This window comes from Mustela putorius, unplaced genomic scaffold (assembly GCF_011764305.1).
Source record: "Mustela putorius furo isolate JIRA1106 unplaced genomic scaffold, ASM1176430v1.1 tig00000765_pilon_pilon_pilon, whole genome shotgun sequence".
In the NCBI taxonomy this organism is placed as follows: domain Eukaryota; kingdom Metazoa; phylum Chordata; class Mammalia; order Carnivora; family Mustelidae; genus Mustela; species Mustela putorius.
The window spans coordinates 4,170,173-4,185,516 of NW_025421470.1; positions in this window are offsets into that span (position 1 = coordinate 4,170,173).

Consider the following 15,344-nt stretch of genomic DNA (forward strand, 5'->3'; position numbering starts at 1 on the left):
GTGGCCACGGTGGTATGGGACACTGTGGGTCACGCCAGCTCCTGCACCTTGTGGGACTCGTTAGAGCTGCAGACCCCCTACCCCCACCGGAAGGGGGATCCTTATTCTCACAAGATTCCCAGGAGTCACATGCGCAGGAGTGTTGGAGAAATACCGCTGGGCACTGTGTCCTGTTCCCCTGGAAGCCACTTATTGAAACAGCGACGCACCAAGAGCCTCCAGACAATATGAGATCCGAGCCAGGGAGGGTCATTGTGGGGGGGAACCTCCCGGACGAGGACCCTGTGACAGTTTGGTTCCCTGCTGCAGAGCAGGACAGTCCCAGTCTGTGAGCGAGACAGAAGGAGAGCAGGGGGGAGCCTTGCTCTGTGGGAGGGCCGTGGGTGGGGACCGCCAAAGAGAGGAACCTTAACGACTATCATAACCAGGAAACTGGGTGAGCAAGTCTGCTGTTGTCACGGACAACCTGTCCCTCCCACATCGGCCTCCTAGACACCCTGCAAATGACGGTCACGGTCACGTGAGGCCACTGCTTCCAGGCGTGTGGAGGAGGCTGCCCCCTTAGTGGGATAAAGGCGAGGGGAGCGTGGGAGGGACGGACCCCGTCTGGCCCGGGCTGTCAAGGCACAGCGTGGCGGGCGGAGCTTCTGGAGGGCTGCGGGGGCAGGTGGGCTGAGAGCGGGCCTGCCAGCTGGCCCCCCACTCTATCTCTGGGGGGAGGTGGTCCTGGAGCGCCCTTGGTGTGGAAACGAGATGGTGGCCGATGATATTTATCCGGCTGGCACCCCCGCCCCTGCTGCCCTGCCCCCACCCTCCCCCATCCCCCACAGCGCTCACTTGCTATTACCTGGAGGGCACGTGAGCCTTCTCCAGGGGACTGCAAGGCCAGGAGATTGCCGGTCTTTGACTCTCTCACCACGGACTCATCAGGGCCTCGGACAGGACTGGGCCAGAGCCCCCGCTCCCTAAATATTTGCTCAGTGACTGAATAAAGGAATAAACAAATATGGTGGAGAAAGAAGCAGCAGGCTTACCTTCCGGACGGCGGGCGCCACCCTTCCCTTCTTCCTCTTCCTCGGGGACTTGATTCCTTTTACCTGTACCTGCTTTTTGGAAACTTACTTGGGGTTTCCAAGAACGTGTCTCCCTCTTCCCCGCGGGGCCATTGCTAGGGGACAGTGCCGTCACTTGGATCGCGCTCTTCTCTCTCACAGACTTTAGGAAGTGCTCGAAGCCGCACGCTTCCGTGCTGGGATAGAGGGCCGCAAAAGCAGAGTCTCCTAGACCTGAGCTCTCCCCACCATCTTCCAGGGAAGGTTGTCCGATGGCCCCACGGTCCCTCCTGCGCTCGCACAGCTGCTCCGTGGAAGCCCAGGAGGCAGGCCCGAGTTTGGGGATGGGGACCAGTTCTCGAGGCCGAGGGGAACAAAGGCCTTGTTGGCGACTGAGGCAGAACTGACCGTATCAGGAGTCGGGAGACAGGCAGCCCGGGCCGCGACAGGTGTGACCCAGGCTCGTGGCCTTCTTCCTTCGGGAGGGTTAGGTCAGTTCAAAGTGCTGGATCCCTGCTAGGTGCCCAGAGAGGCAGGTGGGTGGGTGCAGGGGTGTGACAGGGGCTGCGAGGGACCGTGGTTTCACGCAGATGGTCCCAGCCGCTCTCCATGAGTGAAACCCACATGGTTTTGCCCCTCGTACCCTGCAGACGTTTGCTGCGGGGGATCTGAAATGTTGCCACGGGGTCGTAGAGAGCATAGAGAAATAGGTAAGCCACCATGCCTTCGCTGACCTGGAATAGAGTCCTCATCTTCCCCAAGCCAGGCACGACGCAGGATCCCGTGGCCGGTTCCCCGCCTGGTAAGAGTCAGGCTGGGACCTCTCTGGTCCTGCCCAGACAGCCGTCCAGCAGCAGGTGAGGCGCGGCTGGCGTCTGAGGAGGAGGGCAGGAGTGTGGTTCCGGAAGGTGGGGTTGGGCATGAGGGTGTAACCCGAGCTTGCCACTTTAAGGGAGACCCCGTGGAGCCAGATCACTGGGAACTTGTCCCCGTCCCACACACAGCAAATGTGCATTTCAACAGGACCGCAGTGTGGTTCATGTTCGGTCAAGCCCCGAGAAGTCCCGACCCAGAGAAGCCTGTGCAAAGAGTATGTAAAGTTTTGGGGTCAGAGTCTGGGGCCATCACAGGAGCGCTACTCGGGGCAGGTGAGTGGGAACCCAGTGAGGTCTGAAAACTACTACTTTGGTTCCCTCTCTCCTCCTGAGGGGCCAGCAAGCTGGAACTGCGCACGTGTCCTGCCTCTCCCTCCCCTCCCCTGCTGCAGGGGTGTTTACATGCCCCGTGCATGAAGTGTGGTCAACAAACAGGATACTGACCCCCCGGACTCGCAGCCGAGAGCTCTGCTCTTCCAGGGTCCGGCCTGCGGGACTGTGGACGCGAACCCCTCCTTGCGCGTTTCTTCCTCAGAGACCCAGAGTCAAACGGGCCAAGGAAACGAAGCAACTGTTTGCCAAACCCGTGACACACAGAAGAAAAAAAATTAATCTTACAAACAAGCAGCGGCCTCCAAAACTAGCTAGGGTTTAACATAACATTAAAAGTCAGGGGACCCGTCTCATCCCGTTGCAGAGAGGAGTATGGATTTGGGTATCCTCACGGGAAGGTCTCCAGACACTGACAGAGGGGACAGACCCTCTGTTTCCTAGAACACAGGCACACTGTCTGGGCCAACTGTGTCACCAAGCTGTCAGAGGGCTCCAGGACAACGTGGAGGGCAGAGAAAGCAAGCCTGGAGATAACTGAACACGAGCATTTTCCGGCCCTAATACGGCTGCGGGGATCAGCCCAGGAATCGGCTTTGATCATAGTCGCCACACAGAGGCTAGGGTTCCCCTTCTCCCACGCTCCTAGCCTAGGACAAGTCACCATCTCCCAGCATGGCTTCAAACCGGTTCCGCCGGGCGCTGGGGTCTCCCTGGGTCCCGCCCTCCAGCCGTGTCCACTGAGCCCCTGCCCTGCTCTCGGGGGTGCCGGGGGAGTGCAGATCCCGCCAGCCCAGAGCGGCGGGCACGGCCAGCATTGGTTCCGTGGTCTGGAGTCTGTTACCACGTAATCTGATGGTCATTCCTGACTCCAGGCTTGGGACCAGAAGGCAGGGCACCTAGACACTGGAGTGTGACAGGTGTGTGGTGGGAGAGGTAGATTCAGGTCAGACTGAGGCTGGCCTTGAGTGCTCGAAATCGGATTTTCCTCCTGCAGCTGCAGACGGCCGTGGGAAGCGTTTAGGCTGGGAGCGATCTGCCCCAGAAAGCAGGTGGTTTCAAGAGGGGCGAGGCAGAGGGCCAGGAGACAAGGAACCCAACTCAAGAGCCTAGACGATCATTAGAGCAACCCTAGCGGGAGTGGGGCGGAGGGTACAACATGAGGTCTCTAGGCGGTAGAACCAGAACGATTAATGACCCGTTGAGGGTGGGGAAGGAGGGAGTGGAAAGAGGGGGCATGACTCAGTTTCCCACCCAGGCTGTGGACGGGGGCGGGGGGTTGTATTGGACCAAGAAAGAGAAGGAAGTAGGAACGCGATCGAGGGAGAGGGGCAGCAAGAAAGGAATGGGCAAGGCTCCAAATTTAGGTTGTGATGGTATCTTCTGATTATAAAAATATATTTAGGAAATACGCAATTTGCTAAAGAATAGTTTAAATCACCTGTGATTCTTTTACAGATAACTTCTTCAACTTTGGAGGGCATTTCTTTCCAGCATGTGTGTGTGTGTGTGTGTGTGTGTGTGTGTGTGTGTGTACATTTAAAATTGTGATGTCACTACACAGATGACTTATATCCTTTTTTTCTTTTTTCTTTTTTTAAGATTTTTTGCTTATTTATTTGACAGAGATCACAAGCAGGCAGAGAGGCAGGCAGAGAGAGAGGAAGGGAAGCAGGATCCCTGCTGAGCAGGGAGCCCGATGTGGGACTCGATCCCAGGACCCTGAGATCATGACCTGAGCCGAAGGCAGAGGCTTTACCCACTGAGCCACCCAGGTGCCCCTCCTTTTTTTCTTACTATAATCATTCCTGACCTTGAAATTATCTTAAAAATATATATTTATTTTTAGCAAGAGTGCACGTGAGTGGGGGCAGGGGCAGAAGGTGACAGAGAATCTCAAGCAGATGCCACCCCCAGTGTGGAGCCGGACTCAGGGCTCTGTCTCACCACCCTGAGACCATGACCTGGGCCGAAATCAAGAGTCGGACACCTAACTAGTCGGAACCTTAACCAGTTGGACGCTTAACTGACTGAGCCCTGCAGGTGCCGCTAAAATACATTTTTAAGAGTTGCCTTGCACTCAGTCCCAGGGGTGTACGGCAACGAGCCTTTTCCTCTGCTGCTGGGCGCTTTGATCCTGTCTGCTATTTTCCACCTTGAAAAACACAATGAATATGTTTGTAATAAATCTTCATCCAAGTTTCAAAAAAAGAGTTTAAAAATACTTAAGTAAACTAAAATATTTCTGTAGCCAAAAAACATAAACAACAAAAAAAGATACACACACACACACACACACACACACATCAAAAAACCTTGAAATGGTATAAAAATACGTACAACAAAAGCTGAAGGCCGGACTCCTGCAGGGGCGGGGCGTGTAAGCCCGCCACCTCCCCCTTCTTGTCCTGGAAAATCACAGAGGCGAAGTGAGAAAAATGAAAGAAACACGATGAACCACAAAAGCTCAGAGTCCCACATTTTTAGGGAAACTAGGAGGGAGAGATAAGCCACAGACCTCAAAGAATGCAGAGGGGTTGCCAAAGGCAGCTGAGCGCGAGGGCAGAGGTCCTGGGACAGAAATGCAGGCTCAGAGGGACAGCTCGCCATCCCTGGTTCGGGCAACAGCCAGTCTAAGAAGGCACCAGGAGGCATCCGTGTCCACAGATGAGGGACTGGCCCTAAGGTCCAAGAGTCTTATTCCTTCTTCCCCACAAAGGGCAGGGGCTCTCCTCAGAGAATCAGAAGAGCGAACACTCGTGTGTCCTGTGTTTCCAGAGACCAGTATCCTCTCCGGCAGCAGAGGAGAGAGATTACCAGAAGCTCGGAACCGGGAGGTTATGAGAAACCTGCCTGCCCTGCCCCATGGGAACCCCCGGCAGGCAGAGTGAGTGATCTGCGAAAGAAATCTGCTTCCAAACCGAGGAGCAGATGTTACGAGAAATGACACGGGGAACAGCATGGCCACACACACCGTCCCGGGAAGAGCGCTTGCCGGAAGACAGCCTTCAGACAGCAGAGGACCAAGGAGAGTGTGCATTTCCGCACAAATGAGAAGGGGGAGAAGAAGACAAGTCACTGAAGCCATTCCTCGGGCAAAAGAGGCCCCAACTGAAGAAAGGCTGACTTGTGGGGAAGGTAGCAGAGTAACAGGACAGGAAATCCAAAATGACCGAACTCCGGAAAGACACAAGAAAAAGACAAAATCAGAAGATGTGCCAGGGGAAAAGAGAAGCTCATGAAAATACAGGAAGCAGCGAGGCCGAGAGAAATGAGGCCAATAAAACATTGACGGAAAAAAGCAATATTTTTAAAGTATTATAAAATGATGACTGTAGAAGATAAGCAGGTTGGGGCTAACCTATGCATAACGAAGTTCACCTAACCGTGGGGGCCAGAGCAGTGGATCTGAAGAAAGATTGAACTTTCTTTGACCCCAAATGGTCAGCATGAGACACGTCCCAGTTAAGAGTCTTTAGGGCAGGGGTGCCCGGGTGGCTCAGACTTTGGCTGAGGTCATGATCCTGGGGTCCTGGGATCGAGCCCCTCATTGGACTCCCTGCTCCGCGGGGAACCAGCTTCTCCCTCTGCCCTGCAGCCCACCCCCAACCCCGCTGCTCATTCTCTCTCATACACCGTCTCTCTCAAATTAATAAAATCTTTAAAAAATAAAAATAAAAAAGAGTCTTCAGGGCACCTAGAGACAACACGTCAAGGCACACGAAATAGGAGGGGGACAGAAAGCTGCTGTCAGTTTCCCCCAAGGCCATGCTCAAAGCCAGAAGGCAGGGATGCCATTCCAAAAGACAGGAAAGACAGAAAACCAGAGAGGGAGGGGGGAAGCGAAATGAAACCTCTCTTTACACAAGCCAGACTTTAAGTATAAAGGCTACAAAGAGTTTTTAACAAGCGAGGACTCGGGAGATACTGTTTCTACAAGGGACAATAATCTTTGTGAGGAAACTACTAGAAGGAAACTTTTCCCAGTCCAGAGGTAAGTGTGTGTTGCAGGGGAAGCTGGCAAGAGTGTGGGCGCCGGGGACCTGGGGACTGTGGCGTCTCCCTCTCCCGAGCAGGAACAGGACGACTAAGGAGACCCGTGCAGGGAAGCGGGAAGGAACACGCGAGGTCGAGTGCGCTGCTGGTTCTCATCTGCGATGGCGAGCCCCAGAGGGCTTCGAACCTAGCTAGAGGGGCCTGACCTTTCATCCTGGCACTGAGACAGCACAGTCGGGGACGGAGAGGGCGGGTGGGGAGGAAGCGCTCATCTCGGGGAGCCAACAGAGGCTACAGCAGATTTAAGACCAGGGGACTCCCTCTCGGCATGGCCTGAGCTGCCATTAGGGAGGTAACGAGCCTCCCTGGATGCAAGAGCCACACACGGGGCACCTGGGCGGCTCAACCGTGAACCCTCCGGCTCCTGGCTTCCGCCCAGGCGGTGGTCCGAGGGTCGTGGGATCGAGCCCCGCCTTCAGCTGGGAGTCTGTCTCAGAGTCTCCCCCTCCCTCTGCCCCTCCCACTTTCTCTCACAAATCAAATAAATCTTAAAAAAAAAAAAAAAAAAGAGCTACACAAAAAGCAAAAGAAAGCAAACACATCTTGCCGTGAACAACCAGGAGAACACACGCGTTGGACACACGGGGCAGAAACGCGGTCATCCTGTGCTGGGAAGGAACGCGATGGGTTCAAGTCCTCGACTTGTAAGAAGGTTTCTTGAATGCATCACAGGAAAGCGTCACTCTGGGGGACCTGGGAAGGTTGGAAACAAAGGGATGGGCCCACCCAGCGGGCCACCATGACCACGAGACGAGACCTGGGGGCTTAGTACCGGTCCAGTACTCACCACCCGTGTAAGCCAAAAGGCTTTACGAGGTAGGAAGCGGCACGCTTTTCCTTGTTTGTTAGGGGCGATTCCTAACGAACGCGTGGACCAAGTCCGGGAACCGCGCTGTCTAGAGCCGGCGCGCGGCGAGCTCTGCAGAAACACGGAGGACCTTCTGTCCTTGTCTGCTCACCACAGCGAAACCTCGCGGACGGGCTGCGGGCGGGGGCTATAAGGAACAATAAGTAAAGTAAGTAAACAGATGTTTACTTACTCACGCACGGTCTTAGAGGATGGGGGTCCACGACGGGCCCATGGACGGGCTGGTTCCCCCGAAGCCCCTTCCTGGGAGCTTGCAGGCCCGGCCCGGCCCGCCCCGCCCCGCCCCGCCCCGCCCCGCCCCGCCCCGCCCTGCTGCCGCATCTTCCCAGGGCATCTCTCCCTGCCCGCGATTCCTGCTGCCTCTTTCTATAGACACCAGTCAGAGGGGGTCAGGGCCCAGCCTCCTGGCCTCATTTTGTCTTTTTCTTTCTTTCTTTTTTTTTTTTTTTGTAAAGATTTTATTTATTTATTTGGCAGACAGATCACAAGTAGGCAGAGAGGCAGACAGAGAGCAGGGGAGGGGTGTGGAGTGGCGGGGAGAAGCAGGCATCCTGCTGAGCAGAGAGCCCGATGCGGGGCTCGATCCCAGGACCCTGAGATCATGACCTGAGCCAAAGGCAGAGGCTTTAACCCACTGAGCCACCCAGGCGGCCCTCATTTTGTCTTAATCTCCTGAGTAAAGACCTCGTCCACAAACGTGCTAACATTCTGAGGTGCTGGGGTTAGGACTCCAACACAGAGATCTGGGGAGACAGAATTCAGCCCATAACAGGAAAGATTAGGGTAAAAAGTAAAGATGTGAAAACGTTCATGAACATGGTTCAAATTCGCAGGCACAAAGGACAAAAGGCATCTTGATTTCACGCACCACTGGAACAGGCAAAGTGGCCACAAACCTCTTCGTAAGTCCCACGGGCTGGACGGGCTGCAGGTGAAACTTCCTGGTCCCGGGGCAACCAAAGCGGGTTTTCGAGAACTAAAAGCCAGTTCCAGTGGAAAACTCCCCCAAAATCTTTTTTAAATCTCTCTCTCTAGTGAAAGAGAAAACAAACTGAGCTAATTATTGTTTTTAGTAAATTCTGAAATAGAGTAACCCGTCACCCAGAGAAAGGCTCCCAGAGGCAAAGCTTCTATCAGTGAAACAGAACAAAAGCAAATGAATTAGGTGCTCTGGGCTGGCTCAGCCCGTAGAGCCCACAGCTCTGGATCCTGGGGGTGGGTTTCAAGCCTCATGTGGGCCATGGAAACTACTTTAAAAAAAAATAATAATCATCTATCAAGAAGAAACTAAAGCCAGGGCACCTGGGTGGCTCAGTCAGTTCAACGTCGGATGCTTGTTTTCAGCTCAGGTCATGATCTCAGGGTCACGAGAGAAGCCCCGAGTCAGCCTCTGTGCTCAGCAGAGACTTCTTGGGAGTCTTTTCCTCTTCCTCTCCCTCCCCTTCCGCTCCTCCTCCCGCTCATGGGCATCCTCTCTCTCAAATAAAATCTTTAAACAAAGAGAAGAAGAAGAAACTAAAGCAAAGAAAAGAGATTCATAAAACAGAAATGAGCAAGGGCAGTAAACCGTAGAAGGGACCAAAAAACCTTAAAAAAAAAATAAATCCTTAAAACATTAACAAAGTTGGGGCGCCTGGGTGGCTCAGTGGGTTAAGCCGCTGCCTTCGGCTCAGGTCATGATCTCAGGGTCCTGGGATCGAGCCCCGCATCGGGCTCTCTGCTCAGCGGAGAGCCTGCTTCCCTTCCTCTCTCTCTGCCTGCCTCTCTGCCTGCTTGTGATCTCTGTCTGTCAAATAAATAAATAAAATCTTTAAACAACAACAACAAAACAATAACAAGGTTAAGTCTTGCGCTAACCTGATATAAGAAAGAAGAGTGCAGAAATACAAAATGAGGAATGAGGGAAATACGAGTCACAAAGCAGGAAAAATGGGGAATGGAATCCCAAGACGGTTACGTTTAACGTTTAAGTATAAGTTGGAACCCTGGGTTAAAATGCCTAGTTTTACAAGAAGATATAATTTATCAAAAAGAGAAAATCTAAACAGACTGTTTCCACAAAATGTACAGAGGAATGTGCCAAGGTGCTAGTTTGCAAAAGAACATCAGAAATTCTACCAAACTCTTAGAGAGAGGGTAGTTCCACTGCCATGCACACGCTCTTCCCGAGCGCGGGGAAAAGGGTAAACATCCAAATTACTTGTATGCAGTGAGCACAGTCTTGATCATACCCGACAGACCGCAGAAAAAGAAAAGTACAGACAAAACACAGTTGTCAGTATGGTTCAAGGGAAATGGTAGGGAAAACAGGAGCAAATCAGAATGGAAAAGCACTAGAAGAAACATACATCACAACCGAACAAAGACTGTTCCAGAAGTGCAAGTGGTTCACTGTTAGGAAAGCTGGAAGCAGAATCCACAATGTTCGTAAACATAAGGAGAGAAATCGTGATATCCTCTACTGTTGATAAGGAAGTACCCGGGGTGCCTGGGGGGCTCAGTCGGTGAAGCGTCTGCCTTCAGCTCAGTTCACAATCTCAGGGTTCTGGGATCGAGCCCCACATCGGGCTCTCTGCTCAGCGGGGAGCCTGCTTCCCCTCTGTCTGCCACTCCTACTGCTTCCACGCTCTCTCTTTCACAAATAAATAAAATCTTTTAAAAGTACCTGACAAGACTGTAAAATTTATTATAAGATTCTCAATAAAATAGAAATAGATGGTATATCAGCTGGGGCTCTCCAGAGACATAGAGCCCAGAGGAGGTATAGCTACATGGGTATTTCATTTCATTTCATTTTATTTCATTTCATTTCAAGAGAGAGACAGAGAGGGCAAGCACGTGCGCACGGGCAAAGGAAGGGGCAGAGGGAGAGAGAGAGAATCTCACGCAGGCTCCCTGCCCAGCACAGAGCTCGATGTGGGGCTCGATCTCATGACCCTGAGATCAGAGTCTGACGCTCAACCAGCTGAGCCACCAGGTGGTCCACACAGGTTTATTTTAAGGGATTGGCTCACATAAGCCTGGAAAATCCAAAATTTTCAGGGCATCCAGGCAGGCTGGAGGCTCAAGGAAGAGTTAATGTGGCGGCTTGAGTCTGAAGGCTGTCCAGAGGCAGAATTTAGTCTTTTTCCTCAGAAGACCTTCAACTGATTGGACAAGGCCCACCTGCAGTCTTAAGGGTAATGTGCTTTACTCAGTGTCCACTGATGTAAACGTTAACCTCATCTAAAAATTACCTTCATGGCAACATTGACACAAAACTGATCAAGAGACATGGGTGCGTCCTGAACATAGTAAGGCCTATCTTTCTCATATGGTAGTATTAGGGGTTTTTGTTTGTTTGTTTAAAAAAGATTTTATTTATTTATTTGACAGACAGAGAGATCACAAGTAGGCAGAGAGGCAGACAGAGAGAGAGGAGGAAGTGGGCTCCCCGCTGAGCAGAGAGCCCGTTGCAGGGCTTGATCCCAGGACCCTGAGATCATGACCTGAGCCGAAGGCAGAGGCTTAACCCACTGAGCCACCGAGGCGTCCCCTGGTAGTATCAGGTTTTAAAGTCAGGAACAAAATGAGGCGGTTTTTACTACGTAACACTCTACCGAGAGTCCTGGGCGATGTAATGCGACAGGGGAGAGGCAACAGGTGCACAATCGGAGAGAGCCGAGGGCTACTATCAGTATTTGTGTTCCTGCAAAACCCAGAACACTCCACCTGAGAAATCTCAAAGGAATTCACTAAGAAAGCAGGACACGACCATATTATTATATAGAAACAAGCAGCCTTCCTGGTTGCAGACAGGCAGTCGGGAGATTTAATGGGAGAAAGATCTCCTTTACAGTAATGACGACCAACAACAGGGTTAAACACCGAGGGATAAAGTCAATAAGTAATGGGCAAGACCTACGCCAAGGGAAGTTTACCATGTTCTGAAGGAACAGAAAAGAGAAGTTAATGAATAGGAACACATTTCCTCTGCTTGGAGAGGATACCTCAACACCAGACAGGGGTCAAGGTTTCCCTAAGTTCAACTGTAAACGTATGTGATCCCAATAAACATCCCCATACATACTGGGGGGGAGGCGGGGGGCATCTGTACAAACTGATTCAATTGTTCCTGTGAAAAAAGAAAAGATCAGCCAGGAGATGTCTGAAGAAGAAGGGCTGTGTGAAGGCAGGCGTCACGACGACTACGAAAACTGCGCAAAATTTTCATACTGAAAGAGCCCGGTCCTGGCAAGTTCGGGACCAGACCACTGGAAGAAACATGAACAGGAAAGAAAGGGAACGCAAAGGGAACAGAGTCCAGGAAGACGCCCAACTGCACACAACAGCTAAGTGTGTGATAAAAAGGCACGTGAAGCCAGTGGAAAGGGTGTGCTATGTGATAATTACTGCGAGAACTAGGAACGCCTCCTACAGAAACGGCACCTCACACCTTGCACGAGCGTATACTGCAGAAGGACTAGAGATGAAATATTTGTCTCCCCCAAAGGAAGCCATAAATATAATCAGAAGGAAACATGTTATAAGGGTTTTTTGTTTTGTTTTGTTTTTTTGTTTTTAAGATTTTATGTACTTATTTGACAGATCACAAGTAGACAGAGAGGCAGGCAGGGGCGGGGGAGGGGAGCAGGCTCCCCCTGAGCAGAAAGTCCGAGGCGGAACTCGATCCCGGAACCCTGGAACCCTGACCTGAGCCGAAGGCAGACGCTTCACCGATTGAGCCCCCCAGACGCCCCATGACCCTGTTTATGAGCCTTATAAACTTGGATGTGAGAAGGCTTTTCTAACAGACTTAAATCCAGAAGGTTTACCAGAAACGGTTTGGCAGATCTGAGTACGTGGAAGTGTATACACACCTTTCTCAAAGGGAAAAACAAACCGCCAAAACCCAACAAATTCAGTCAAAAGACAGGACATACTGAAAAACAAAATTGCAACTGATAATCTCCCCCAAACCTTTGGAAACCCGTAACCATCAGCCCAGGTGTGTCTCACGGGGCAGGCCCGGGGCCCGGCCGGCAATGATGAGCTCAGATCGTCTGCATTCCAGTCCGTGAAGCAGCCTCAGTGAAAACATGATTTCGCAGCTGCAAATCCAAGCGGGAAAAGTTAGCCTGCCAAAATCACGCAAGATAGTATGAAGTTAACGTGTAAGGAGACTTCTGTTTGGAAAGCCTGTAATATGAACACGATATATCTGTGAGGGGGTTCCCTAGAAATCAGGCAACAGCCCAATGGAAGAATGGCCACAAGATGTCCGAAGTCGCTCAGAATGAAAGCTGTGTCAAGTAGAACTACACCGAAATGCCATTCTGCACTCATCCGCTTGGCAAACATGTGCACGTCTAACCACCAGCTTCTTGACGAGAGAAGAGGGGAACAGGCACACTCGTGCATTACTGTGGGAACTAATCCTACCCGTGGACCTACCCACAGAATCATGTTCGTGTAAGGTCATTCATTGCAGCCGCATTTGTGGAAGGAAAAGACGGCGAACGACTGAGATGCTGTCAGCAGGGGGTGGGCTACATAAAGAATGGGACGAGCGACTGGGGGTCGCGACACATCTGGGAGAGAGAGAGGAGACTCTCCCAAGGTAAATTCCGTGGGGAAAGAAGAAAGCAACATGGTGTATTTGTTCATTACCTTTTTGTATTAGCAAAGGGAGAGAAAGACAAACACATCTGATGGTCAACGCCTTAAGATTAATGAGAAGGCAGTGCCAGGTGACCTTGTTGGCAAAAGGTGGGGAGCAGCGTGGGAGGGGCCGGCCACCCGGCAGACCAGAGGTCATGAGTGTGACGGAGATTTCTCACCATGTGTCCTTTTGTGAACCCTGTAAAGATACAACCTGTTCAAAAAGTGGGGGAAACACAAGAGCGCCAACATTGTGTTTTAGGCCAGAACTGGCATTAAAAAAAAAGAAAAAAAAAAAAAGAAAAAAAAATAACATAAGCTAAAAAGCACAAGTATCAGAAAAGAGTTAAAATTACCATCATTTGGCGAAGACCTAATTTTCTTCTTGGAAAGCCCCAGACAAATCAAAGCAGAACACAGCTTGTTAGAAACAAAGTTTCTAATGCGGTCAGTTGGACCAACACAGAAAACCGGTGCTTTCAGATACAGGAGCAATAACCAGTTTTACAGTGTAGTAAAAAAAAAAAAAAATCTCATTCGTCAGGACAAGAGAAAATGCAACCCCCTGGGGAATGACGTGATCGAGGAGCGGTGCGGATCCGCAGGAAATGAAGCCTGGAGGGATCGGCCAGAAGGCGGGTCCCGTCGGCAATACTCGTCTCATGGACTCCAAGTCGCCCTCTGATAACAGTGCAAGCTCCCTGAATCTATCTATACAGTCAGCACAATTCCAAAACAGATCCCACCTGGATAATTTCAGAAACACCATCTGGTGTTCCTACATGGACATCCGGGAAAGTAAGTATGTAACATTGCAGGAGATGACTAGCGGGGATGTGTGTGTGGGGGTTATTTTGAATTAATCATATAGCAATACTAATCCTACTGGGGCGCCCGGGGGGCTCGGTCGGTTAAGCATCGGACTCTTGATTTCGGCTCAGGTCATGATCTCAGGGTCACGAGATCGAGCCCTGTGTTAGGCTCTGTGCTCAGCAGGGAGTCTGCTTGAGATTCTCTCCCTCCCTCTCCCTCGGCCCCTCCCTTCCATGCCTTCTCTTTCTCTTTCTCAAATAAATAAGTAAATCTTTAAATTAAAACAAACAAACAAACAAACAAACAACATGGAGGAAGTGCGAGAGGAAACCAGATTTGTGCAGGAGGACACCAAGGTGGGTAGGAGTGAGGCAAGGGACCACTGCTTTTTGTGAAAAGCCTCCTGGGATTTTTTGAACTTTTAATAATGTCGATGTATGACTTGAATAAAAAATAAATGAATTAGAAACCCCTAAAGTATTCCTCTCATCCAGGATCCCCACTTCTGGAGGTAACAGGCCCGTGTGAATGTCGCACAATTGCTAGACGCTTGTATCTTACACACGCTGCCCCCCCCCCCCCCGTAGATTTCTCTTTAAAAATGGATCTGATACTGGCACACCATTCAGCAAACCGCTTATCTCCCTCTGCATTATTTCCTGGTTTGCCCACATTTCTGCTTCTTTAGGATCGATTCCAGAAGACGGATCGATTCAGGGATGATGTGGGTATTTTTGGGGCTCTCTGGAAGGATCGCTCCGACTTAACCCTCAGCAGCCCTGCAGGAGGCCATTCACCTCTTCAGAAGCTCTTGGTCATGAAAGGGTGTGTTTGCTTGATTTCTAACTACGGAAACATCTTTCATGCATTATAAGAGCCATCGAGCCTCTCCTGTTTCCTGACCACTGGGGTCCCACGTTTGTTTACAGCGTTTTGCAGGCTTTTCTTCGGGGCTCCTACGTCCTTCTCTGGTGTTTCAAGGGTAGGGGGGATTTGTTTTGCTGAGGGATGGTGAGACAGCAGGAGTGGAAGGGACTGTCTGGAAGGAAGGTCCTGGGACTCAGGAGGCATGTCCCATGGGGCCACGCGGGGAAGCACCAGGGATGACAGGGGGCCAGAGGCAGGAGGAAGAGAACACAGGAGCCTTCACTGTGGTTTCCACAGCAAGGAATGGGCAAGGCAGGGTGGAGAGGCTCAGGTCTGGCTAGATTGAGTCATCTCAGCAGGCTCTGGGGCGTCGGGGCTGTGGTCCTTCCCTGCCTGGTACCTGCCCCTGGAGCGATTTGGGCAGGGGACAGGGGCCCAGAGTATGGAAACCAGGCGAAGGAGACAGGTGGAAGCTCTGGACTGCCAGGCTTGCCTTTGAAAGGCCAGCACCCAGAGGCGTGATTTACTCTGAAGGGAACTGCTAGCTCTTTCAAGGAATTGGCTAACTTGGGAGTCCCGTCTCTCGTGGTCTGCAAGGCACCCCACGTCAAAGGGTCACAGCACAGAAAATACAAACATGGCTAACACATTTGGCTTACTGGTATGAAATTTTTATATGCAAAGGACAGCAGGCCATTTTATTTATTTTTCTTAACCACGATGACCCACTTAAGACCTTGGTCTCCAGACTCAACCCAGGGCAAGAGCTTCTTTTCCCCAGACTTGTGAATTTCTCGGAATATGTCTTCTTTGTGCTCTTGCCTTCCACCTTGTGCTTGAAAA